Source organism: Nomascus leucogenys, chromosome 22a (assembly GCF_006542625.1).
Source record: "Nomascus leucogenys isolate Asia chromosome 22a, Asia_NLE_v1, whole genome shotgun sequence".
Lineage (NCBI taxonomy): Eukaryota > Metazoa > Chordata > Mammalia > Primates > Hylobatidae > Nomascus > Nomascus leucogenys.
This window is the reverse complement of record NC_044402.1, coordinates 4,986,425-4,998,289: the sequence shown is the minus strand read 5'-3', so window position 1 is coordinate 4,998,289 and position 11,865 is coordinate 4,986,425.

Genomic DNA, 11,865 nt, shown 5'->3' with positions numbered 1-11,865 from the left:
GGAGGAGATGGCCTTCAGAGTGCACCCCACCTAGATGAATCAGCCTGTGCTCAGCCAAGACCAGGCTGAGAGTCCAGGAGAATCCTGTGTGGTGAGCAGAGTGTCAGCCTTTGATGAAGCTCAGGTGTCCAGAACAAGCCACCCACTGATGTTCCGGAGCCAAGACCCCAGCTCCAGCCTCTGTTGAACCTTGGGCATTCAGAATGAGCCAACCGACTTTTGATGTCCCAGAGCTAAGACTCAGTTCCTGCCTCTGATGAAGCTCAGATGTCCAGAAAGAGGGACCTCCTTGATGTTCTAGAGCCAGGACTCCAGATCCAGCATCAGGTGATGCTCAGATGTCTAGAAAGAGGAACTTCCTTGATGTTCTAAAGCCAAGACTCCAGATCCAGCATCTGATGCTCAGATATCCAGAAAGAGGGACCTCCTTGATGTTCTAGAGCCAGGACTCCAGATCCAGCATCCGATGATGCTGAGATGTCCAGAAAGAGAGACCTCTTGATGTTCTAAGCCAGGACTCCAGATCCAGCATCCGATGATGCTGAGATGTCCAGAAAGAGAGACCTCTTGATGTTCTAGAGCCAGGATTTCCAGATCCAGCATCTGAAGAAGCTCAGAGGTCCAGAAAGAGGGACCTCCTTGATATTCTAGAGCCAGGACTCCAGTTCCAGCCTCCAGTGAAGCTCAGATGTCCAGAAAGAGGGACTACCTTGATGTTTTAGAGCCAGGACTCCAGCTCCAGCCTCCGATAAAGCTCGGATGTTCAGAATGAGGGACGTCCTTGATGTTCTAGAGCCAAGACCTAGCTGTAGCACGTAACGAAGCTCGTGTCCAGAAAGAAGTGCCTCTTTGATGTTCCAAAGCCAAGATTCCAACTCTATCATTTGATAAAGATCAAGTGTACAGGAAGAGGGACCTCCTTGATGTTCTAAAGCCAGGACTTCAGCTCTAGCTTTCGAAGAAGCGCAGATGTCCAGAAAGAGGGACCTCTTTGATGTTCTAGGGCTGGGACCCAGCTCCAACATCTGACAAAGCCCAGATTTCCAGAAAGAGGGGCCTCCTTGATGTTCCAGAGCTGCGGGACCTCCTTGATGTTCCAAAGCTAGGACTTTAGCTCTAGTTTTTGATGAAGCTCAGATGTGCAGAAAGAGAGACTTCCTTGATGTTCTAGGGCTGGGACTCAGCTCCAACTTCTGACAAAGCTCAGATGTCCAAAAAGAAGAGTTTCCTTGATGTTCTAGAACCCAGACTCTAGCCCTAGCCTCTAATGAAGCTCAGATGTCCAGAAAGAAGGACTTTCTTGAAATTCTAGAGCCAGCACTCCAGCTCTAGCCTCTGATGAAGCTCAGATGTTCAGAAAGGGGGACTTCCTTTATGTTCCGGAGCTCCAACCTCTGACAAAGCCCAGATGTCCAGAAGGAGGGACCCCCTTGATGTTCTAGAGCTGGAACCCAGATCCAGCCTCTGAGGAAACCCAGGTGTCCAGAACTGGAGAGAAAACCTCAAGCCTGTGGGCTTCCCTGGGCAGGGATAGGTGTGGCCAAGTTTGACTTGAGACTGGAGAGGGCAGACAACACTCTTCTGTGCAAGGGTGGCCTGCAACATTGCTCAATAGTGACACTGGCATAAAGATGGGTCCCAGTTGCAGAAGGAGAGATGTGGAGAGGGGACTCCTTGTGGGAGGAAGCGTATTAGGAAGAACATGGCAGCAGAAATCATGGATTGCAAATGGGGTGCCTTCGATGAAGCCTGCCTGAGGGCGTGTAACACTGCAGCAAAGTGCTGTTTTATGCCTTTTAGTTGTGCTGGACTCATGGCTGGCCACACACCAGCCTTGACCCACAGGGCTGCCAAATTGGCTGGACCCCGGAATGTAACCCAAGCTAGTTTCTGCGGCTTAGCTCCTCTCCCAGTGGAAGGTGCTAAACCCCCACTTGCCAGCCCAGAGTAAAGCTGCAACCTTGGGGCGAGTCAGATCTGGTTGCCTCCTTCTAGCAACGGAAATTCATCTAGGTTAGGACTGGGACAGGGCCAGGCTATCGCAATGGGTGTGAAGACAGCATGAACGGCAAAGGAGGCCCCCGAATACGTGGGGATATGGATGCTAATGTCTCAGGTGAAGCTGCATTTGGGGCTGCAGCCCTGCCCTGAGCACCTTGACTCTACCACTTGCCCCCCAGGAGCTCCACTGACACCAGACTGTCCATTAAGCTGGAGAGAGATGGCAAGTAAAGAAATAGGCCAGGAATACTGACTTGCTCAGAAGCCATAAGAGCGTCACAGGTAGATAGAATCCAAGTGACGAAAAATGTAGACTTGGGGAGGAGAGAGTGCTGAATGCTATTTGGGATGTTTGAGCTCTGCAATATCCAGATTGGGAGAGAATCTGATCTCACCAGTTTTGCCGTTCAGACACAGCTATGAGAATGGATCCTAGAAGATGACTTACTTCTTTCAGCTGGAGTCTGGAGCAAAAGGGAGCAGCTAACAAGAATTCTTGAAAAACACGCCCTAGTGATGCCACATCATTCTGGTGATATTTCCTAGAAACTCATTAGAACTTGGAACTATGCAAACAAGAACTTCTTTGATGAGTAACTGGAACTTGAGACTTGGGATTGAATGAAGGAGAAATGTCATCTTAGAGGACTGCCCCCCCGCTCCCCACCCTCATTTGGCCAAGTTATTTTAGGAAATTTCCAAGAACAAGCAATTAGAATCACTCATTGCTGATTTCCTAGAAGTCTGCACAACAGATTCTGAAGCCAAATGCAAAATGGGTGAGCCCAGCTTGTGAGGCTTGTGAAGAAAATGTGAATCCTACTCTGTAAAGTCGTTGGCCTCAGGGAGCAAGACTCAGAAGTAGAGCTGCGTTAGGGAAAATGAGGACGGAACAGAAGGTCTAGATGGCCAGGCACAGCCCCGTGGCAAAGACAAGCCTTGAGATGACTGTGGGCCCTCCCCTGCTGGCAGCCACAGCTTTTCGCAGACTCATCCCTCAGAGCCTGTTTCTCCATCACTCCCTTTGTCCTTCTGTCCATCAGAGGGATGTTCTCCAGGCTTCTGTGTTGCCACCTGGCTTCCATGGGCCATGGCCTGAGCCAGGCTGTGGGCTCCGGGTGACTGTCCCTGAGGTATGGTGAGCTTCCTGAGTGGTGGCCACTTGGCAAAGTGGATCTGTCACAGGGAAGTGGGTAATTACCAGGGGAGAGAAAAATCATGGCTTTCTTCCTTCCCAAGAGGGGCTGAACTGGGCTCCCAGTTTCCCTGACACTCCCAGCTCAGCTTGTAGAGGAATCAGGGAATGGAGATGCCTTGGGCTGCAATTTTCTTTCAGATGACTGTAATTTTCCCCTCTTATCCTCACCGGTAGCTGCTGTGGGACAGGGGCAGGCGGGGGCTCTGAAAGCTTTTCCTCAAGCTCCTCTTCAATGCAGAGCTGTTTTCACGTGCCCACCAGCCAGCAGGAGGTTGTGCTTCTAATTGTGACCCCTACTTCTCAGAAGACACTTCGGACTCCACCCCCGCCTCCATACCCAACAATGCCATGCAGCATTTCATGTGACTGAAATGGAAATCCAACCTGGCCCTCAAGGGCAATGAAGCCAGTCCGAATCACAGCAGATGATGCCCTCTGCAGAGGCCGGGCTCATGAACGGCCTGGGTGGGTGGAGGTGGGTTGAAAGGATGGGATGGGCGGGGCAGGGGAGTGCAGGACAGTGACCAGCTGGTCCAGAGAGTCCTGCCAAATTCAATCCAGATGTCACTGGATTAATCAGCAAAGGAGGGGGAGCCCCGCCCCACCCCATGGAGACATTGATGAGCCCCATGGGATAGCTGTGGCTTCCCAGGCAGCCCACAGACCTACAGCTGCCTATCAGCAGCCAGGGCCTTCTGGGCAGAGCGCCTCGGACCCCAAATTGCCCTGGGAGAGTGGGTTTTTGGTGTCAGCTTAGTTCAGCTTAGCTGGCTTTTATAGAGCATGCACTGGCTGGCTCATTGGGGTGATGCTGTTGTGGGGTAGATGAGCAGCAAGGCAGATGCACAGGGTTGGGTGCAGGCAGCACTCCATGGGGGCATGCACGGGGCCCCTGCTTTTCAAGCAGAGGCTGGGCTTGCAAGGGGGCGGGCTGGGGTGGGCGCTGGTAGGGTGTTCTGAAACATTACCTATATACCTGCACTTTACAAAGCACTTTATATGTTTGCCTGGTGTTGGCTGATGGTGGAAGGAATGATTGGAGATGCCTGTCTGTGGCCTGGGTGCTGGTTAGTACCCCCATGTCAGAGGTACAGACCCTGGGCTCAGAGCGGGTAGAGGCTGTCCCAGGGATTCTTGAGTGTGTACAGGGGGACTGGGATTCCCTTCCTGGGACCAGGAGGGGCTCTTCCTGAGATGCTGTGGCTGGTAGCCCTCCTCCCCCAGAATCACATGGCCATATGCTAGGAGGAAAGACCCTGTGAACTCCAGACCTGACCTCCTGGGACCTGGGGTTAGTCACCCAGGTGGGGATTGTCACCCAGGTGGGGATTTGCCTCTCTTGCCCTTCATTTAGAATTGGCTGTGAGCCCCTAAGGGCCAGGCCTTAGCCAAAAACCTCCACACAGCCTGGTGCTCCTGCAGAAGTGCTGCCTCTGGAGGGTTTCTGCAACTTGGGACTCCTGGCAGTGGGGCTAGTGTCCTCCATTCACCCCTGCTCCTGCACAGTCCCCAGCCCTAGGTGTGAACCCTCTAGTGTGGGGTGAATGGGCTCCTGTGCCCATTAGCTCTGGGTTAGGCTCAGATGTATGTGCTGGGCTCCTGTTATCGGAGGGCTCAGAGCACAGGGGCCCCTGGCCTGGGAGGGGGTAGCTGTGTGCATGTGTGTGGGTGTGTGTGCCTCCGTGAGCCTGTGTGTGTCTTCGTGAGCCTGTGTGTGCCTTCGTGAGCCTGTGAGTGTGTGAGCATGCCTGGTGTGCACGTGTGTGGGTGCGTGTGCCTGTGAGTGCATGCGTATGCAGCTCTGTGCTTGTGTGTATGTGCATGCGTGGGAGACAGATGGTGGAGAGCGACTAGGAGTGGGCGACAGAGTGGATCTGTCCCTAAGCCTAAAGCACCCTGGGTGCCGATGCCACATCCACATCCTGCCCCCAGACCTGCTTCCCGGAGTCACCCATGCCTATACCCCCTGTGGCTTTGTCCACCAGTCCGTCTGTGTGCCAGGTCTGCCTCAGTGGAGAGAAGAGTGAGAGTCTTGGCCCTCAAACCCCTACTCTTCTCCATCCTTCTCCATCTCCCCCACTGCCTCTTCTTGGCAATGCAGCTGGAGTGAGACCTGGGCTGAGGCCAAGGGTGGGGGTACTGTGCCCCTATGAGCTGCAGACCCCGTCCTCTCACCAGCTCTCCCTCCTGTGTCCTGGAGTGGAACGCACCCCCATTGCCCACCCCTTAACCCCTATCCCCTTGTCTGGGGTTCTGGCCATCCCCCCACCCCCACCCCCTAGTCTCCAGCTTCCAAGGCAGCTCCCAAGACAATGGGTTGAGCAAGGGGCAGGCTGGGTCCTGTGCCTAGCCCCTCAGCTCCCCCAGCCGCTGCATGGGGCTTCTGCTGCTCTGTGGCGCTGGCTGGGGAACCTCAGGACCAGATGGGGCCTTCCAGGCCTTGGCTGCTGCATCATGCTCTGGACAGGGCCTTGGGCCTGGACGACGCCTGTGCCCGCCATGCCCTCTGGCCGGATGCTGCACCCTCCACCCAGCCTCCAGGTGAGTTCTCGTCGTGCCCACGGTGCCCTACCCTCCTCAGCATCCAGGTGATGCATCTACCTGAGGTTCTGAATCCAGAGGGGAAACGTTTGCCTTTGCACTGTGTATTTACGCACTGATTTGAATTGAAGGGTGCCCAAAATGACATCAGGCTTTTTCTGAAAAAGTCTGTTTTGCCCGATTGGTTTGCCAGCGAGGTTCAGAGTGGACAAATCAAAATGAGCTGATTCCACACCTCTGAGGTTTTGACCAGTGCTCCATACCTAGCATTTGTCACATCTACATGCTATAGTATATGCCAGAGGCCACCTCATTGCAACTTTGTAAACTTCCTATTAACTCTTATGGCCCATTTAAAAATGGGCTATGGGAGGGGGAGATTCGTGGCTTTCCAAAATCCCTTCATGGGGTCTGCAAGCAGAAACGTCTGCTGCCCCCTGTTCCAGGGCACGTCCCACTCCTCACTGGCAGGGATCTCGGGCTCACTGATTGTTCTCTGAGCATCACACAGGGTCGATTTTCTGTGAATGCCAGTGCGTGGGGTGGGTGGCAGGGGCGTCGAGCTGAACGCTGGTCTGGACGGGAAAGGCTCCTGCTTCATGTCCCACCTTGACCCTCAGAGGTTTCCAGGCCCAGCCCTTGGGCCCTGGCTTCCTCCTCTCCCTCTCGTCTTTGCGGGGTCCATCTCATGCATGTCTGTTACCATGGACTCCATCATCATGGCTCCCATCACCTCCATCTGGCCTCTGTCATCCTGGGCACAGCATCTCATCTCTGGCCATCCCAGCCTCCATCACCCGCCTCACCTCCATCATCCTCGCTTCGGGGCTCATTCTGGCCTCCAGGGCTTTGTACATGGTAGGCTTTCATTCATTCGTTTGCACATTCGGTGAAGGTCTACTGTGTGCCAGGCCCTGTGCCAGGCATCGTGTAGATGGACGTTGCCCTTGTGAGTGCACGCCTCGGGGAGACGCACGCCAGCCGGTGGATGGCAGGAGAGCCTGGGCCAGGGCTTGGGGTGGGGGCCTGGGTGTGGGCATGGGCGCAGAGGAGGGGTGAGCTGGTTTCCAGAGGGGTGGGATCAGCTGGGGTGGTGGGCAGGGGGTGGAGGTGCGGGCTCAGCTGAGGTCCTGCTGTGTGGAGCCTGGAGAGAGAGATTGCATGTCCCCTCTCTATTCCCCATGGGTCATCTCAGTAATGGCTGCCAGAGTTCAGGGGTCCCTAGATTGCTCCCAAGGTCCTCACTCCCAAGTCCTTGACAAGATTCCTGCACCCCAGGAGCCTTTGGACACCTGAACTCTGCCACCTAGTCTGCTGGTCAGCCTCTGTGCTGCCCGCGTTGGTGGGTGTCATTGGACTGTTAACGATGTACGTTTTGCTCTAAAATGATGGTGACTGAAGATGGGAATTATTTTGTCTGTTGATTTTAATGTTTTCTTTTTTGTGTGTGAAGCGTTTGTTGTGAAATATCTATTTTGGAAGTTTTTAGGTGTTGGAAAGCCAGAATCTGGGGCCCTCTGGTGTCTAGGAAGACGCTGTGATGCCCTGGGGTGAAGGGATGTGGACTCCCAGGGACAAAACAGTGGACTCTGAGGTCCTCAGGGTCACCTCCCTTTAAGGACTAGAGCACACTCAGTATTCGGGGGCCTCTGTGGTCTTTAAAGATGTCCTATGCTTGCTAAGGAAATGTTACTTTTCTGGATGAACTTCTGAAAAATGTTTAGGATTGTTTACCTGCATGTTTTATTTCGTTCAGAATTAGAATTGGTGGCGTGTAGATATGCCTCTGGGCCTACCGAGATGAGGGAGGCCTCCTGGGTTTCCACCTTCAGCTCAGGACACGCATCATTCGCCTGGGAGGGGCCTGCTTCATTAGATGTTCACAAGGCTGGAAAGTGTCCCAGCCTCAAGTTTCACGGGGAGCCTCTTACACATACATGGCCAGGAGCGCCTCCTCCCTCATCACTCTGACCCCTCCCCACACAGACGTGTCACACTAGGCTCCTCCTCGAGTCATGTGTCACATGAGACACCCCCGTGTGTCACTTCCAGCCCTGACTACTCAGTGTCACTTGGAGCCTTTTGTCCCTCCCCAATGTACCACTTGAACCGTCCCCAATCCATGGGACACACCAAATCTCTGTGTGCCACTGAGTTCCAGCTGCACTCATGTCACACAGTTCCACCCTCATGTGTCACGCTGAGTCACTCCTACATCATGTGTCACAGAGAGGTCCTATCGCCTCCCTTGAGTCATCCTGAGAACCTCCTTTCTCCGCTTTGTCCCATGGAACCCTCTTTCCCCCAGGGATCCTCCTCAGCACCTCATCCACCCGTGTGTCCCAGGGAGCTCTCTTCCTCCACGGGGGGGTTCATCCTGAGCTCCTCCTCCCCCCATGTGTCATCCTCAGGCTCCTCCTCCCTCGTGAGCGGCCCATGGGGCTCCTCCTCCCCCCGTGTGTCATCCTCAGACACTCCTTCACCTGTGTGCCCCAGGGAACCCCCTTCTTATCTCATGTGTCATATGAGTGCCTTCTCCATCCTTGTGTCCCATGGAGCCCCCACCTCTTCCCATGTGTCATCCTCAGCTTCTTCTCCCTTCCGTGTGTCCCATGGAGCCCCTCCTCTTCCCATGTGTCATTTTCAGCACCTCCTTCCTCCAGAGTGTCCCGTGGAGCCCCTCCTCTTACTATGTGTCATACTCAGCACCTCCTTCCACCTTGTGTTCCATGGAGCCATTTCTCCTTCCATGTGTCATCCTCGGCTCCTCCTCCTTCCCAGGTGTCCCATGGAGCCCCTCCTCCTCCATCCTTGTGTCATCTTCAACACCTCCGCCACTCATATGTCACATGGAGCCTCCACCCATGTGACACACATAATTTCTCATCTACTTGTATCACACTGAACGTCCTATCTTTCTTAAGGGAGTCACAGCAAGCCCCACTAATGTGTCACAGGATGGTGGAGCTCCTTCCACCACTTAGGTGTCACTCTGAGCCTGTCCTCTGCCTGTGTGTCACTAGGAGCCCCACCCATTCAGCCGCGCTCTAAGTCCCTCTTCTAATCATGTGTCACACATGGAGTCTCTCCCCACACTCAGAAGTCATGCAGAGTGCCTCTCCCCATCCATGCATCACACTGAGTCTCTCTTCAACATGTGTTACTCAGAGCCCTTCCCTGACTCATGTGTCACCTGGAGCCCCTGTCCCTATCCATGTGTTACACCGAGTTCTTTCCTGCTCATATGTCACATGAAGCTCCTCCTCTACTCACAAGGCACACAGAACCCCCTGCCCATTTGTCGAATGGAGCCCCTCACCCCATGCACGTATAACACTGAGCCACTCTCCCATCCCCGTGTTGTACTGAGCTCCTCCTCCACTGATGTGTTGCATGGACTCATTCTGACTGTTGTCACACGGAGCCCCTCCCTTCACCCTTGTGTCTCACTGGGCATCTCTCCCCAACCATGTGTCTCACGAGATCCTCCCCCACCCGCGTGTCACACCGAGTCCCCTTTCTTATGTTACTCCAAGTCTCTGCCCCCATATGTCACACAGAGACTCTCTGCCCACCCACGTGTCACACCAAGTCCCCTTTCTTGTGTTAATCCAAGTCTCTTCCCCCATATGTCACACAGAGACTCTCTTCCCACCCACGTGTCACACCAAGTCCCCTTTCTTGTGTTACTCCAAGTCCCTTCCCCCTGTATGTCACACAGAGACTCTTTTCCCACACACGTGTCACACCGAGCCCCTTTTCTGTTTCACATTCCACCTCCCCTTCACTCCGGTGTCATGAGGAGCCTTTTCCCTACTAATGTGTCACCTGAGCTTCTCTCACGTCACTTGAAGTCCCCCCCTTCCCATGCATCACCCAGAGATCTTCCCCCCACCCATGCATTGCCCTGAGCCCCTCCCTTACTTATGTGACATGGAGCCCCTCTCCACACCCATGTGTCATACCAACCCCCTCCTCCACCCATGTGTCACACCAACCCTCTCTCCACTAATCTGTCACACCAACCCCCTCCACCCATGTGTCACATGGAGCTCTTCCCCTACTCATGTGTCACACCAGCCCCCTCCCCCACCCATGTGCCACACCAACCCCCTCCTCCACCCATGTGTCACACCAACCCCCTCCTCCACTCATGTATCACACCAACCCTCTCCTCCACTCATGTGTCACATTAGCCCCCTCTTCCACCCATGTGTCACACTAACCCTCTCCTCCACCCATGTGTCCCACCAACCCTCTCCTCCACCCATGTGTCCCACCAACCCTCTCCTCCACCCATGTGTCACACCAACCCCCTCCTCCACCCATGTGTCACACCAACCCTCTCCCCCACCCATGTGTCACACCAACCCTCTCCTCCACCCATGTGTCACACCAACCCTCTCCTCCACCCATGTGTCCCACCAACCCTGCCCTCTACTCATGGGTCACACTAACCCCCTCCTCCACCCATGGGTCACACCAACCCCCTCCTCCATTCATGGGTCACACCAACCCCCTCCCCCACCCATGTGTCACACTAGCCCCCCCCTCCACCCATGGGTCACACTAACCCTTTCCCCCACCCATGGGTCACACCAACCCTCTCCCCCACCTATGTGTCACACCAACCCCCTCCTCCACCCATGTGTCACACCAACCCCCTCCTCTACTCATCGATCACACCAACCCCCTCCCCCACCCATGTGTCACACTAGCCCCCTCCTCCACCCATGTGTCACACCAACCCCCTCCTCCACCCATGTGTCACACTAGCCCCCTCCCCCACCCATGTGTCACACTAACCCTCTCCCCCACCCATGTGTCACACCAACCCTCTCCCCCACCCATGTGTCACACCAACCCTCTCCCCCACCCATGTGTCACACCAGCCCCCTCCTCCACCCATGTGTGACACCAGCCCCCTCCTCCACCCATGTGTCACATCAACTCCCTCCTCCACCCATGTGTTACAGGGAGCCCCTCCTCCCTCCATGTGTCTGTCAATCTGAGCCCCTTTTCCACTCATGTGTCACTCTGAGCCTCTTTCCCACCTCCATACTCTCCCCCCACCCCTACTTCTTAATCTTTAACCCCATTCCCTAAAGGTTTCCCTCCATGGGCTCTTTCAGAGAATTTTATATTATCAGGTCATTTATTCACAGATATTTTTTGACCACCTACCACTGCCTGGCTGTGTGTCCCTGTGCATGTGTGTTGGTGGTGTGCATGGCTGGGGAGTGTAGGACGAGGCAGGCAGTATGGTGGTTGAGAAAGATGTCAAAGAACAAAGGAAGATGTTTTGGGGTACAACTTTATTGAGATGTAATCCACATACACACAATCTACCCTTTAAAGCTCACAGCGAAGTGTGTTTTAGTTATTCACAGGTATCTGCAACTATCACCATGATCAATTTAAGATCATTTTCATCACCCCCAAAAGAACTCCAGAGCCTTCAGCTGTCACCTTCACCCTACATGCACACTCCCCAGCCCTCAGCAACCAAAAATCTACTTTCTGTCTCTGGGAAATTCTTGAAGTGCCTCTGGACTTCATGAGTCCTCACTGGGTCCCCAGAGGTGCCTGTTGCAACCCATTTCACAGATGTAGAAGGCAAGGCTGGAGAAGTACCAGGGAGTCAAAGCAGTGGATGGGTGGGGTCGAGCCCCCGATGTCCACTAACAGACCTGGGCCAGAATCAGGCCTGCCTCCCCCTTCACCTCCCCAACCTCTGTCCCCTGGCCTGGCTCCACAGTCACCTGGGGGCTCTGTGGGGCCAAGGGAGGCCCAGGCCCTGGCCATAGGAGGCAGGTAGGGCAAGGCTGGGTAGGGTGGACAGGTACCCCAGTGCTGCAGGTGACCAGCCGTGGGTGTCACTGCCTGGGCTGGCTGTTTCTTGCTGTCACTGCTCTAACCACTAGCGGCAGGCGTCCCCTCTGCCATCCGAGCGCTTGCACTGCGCTTCCGGGAGGAGGGTTGCGGCCCGTAGTCAGTAGTTGGGGGGTGGGAACGGCTTCATACAGGAGTTGATGCACAGTTATCCAGCTCCTATATGATGCCTTTCTTCATCCCCTTCAACCACGCGCAGCCCCCGGACCCTCCTCTGCACCCTTGGCTGCACG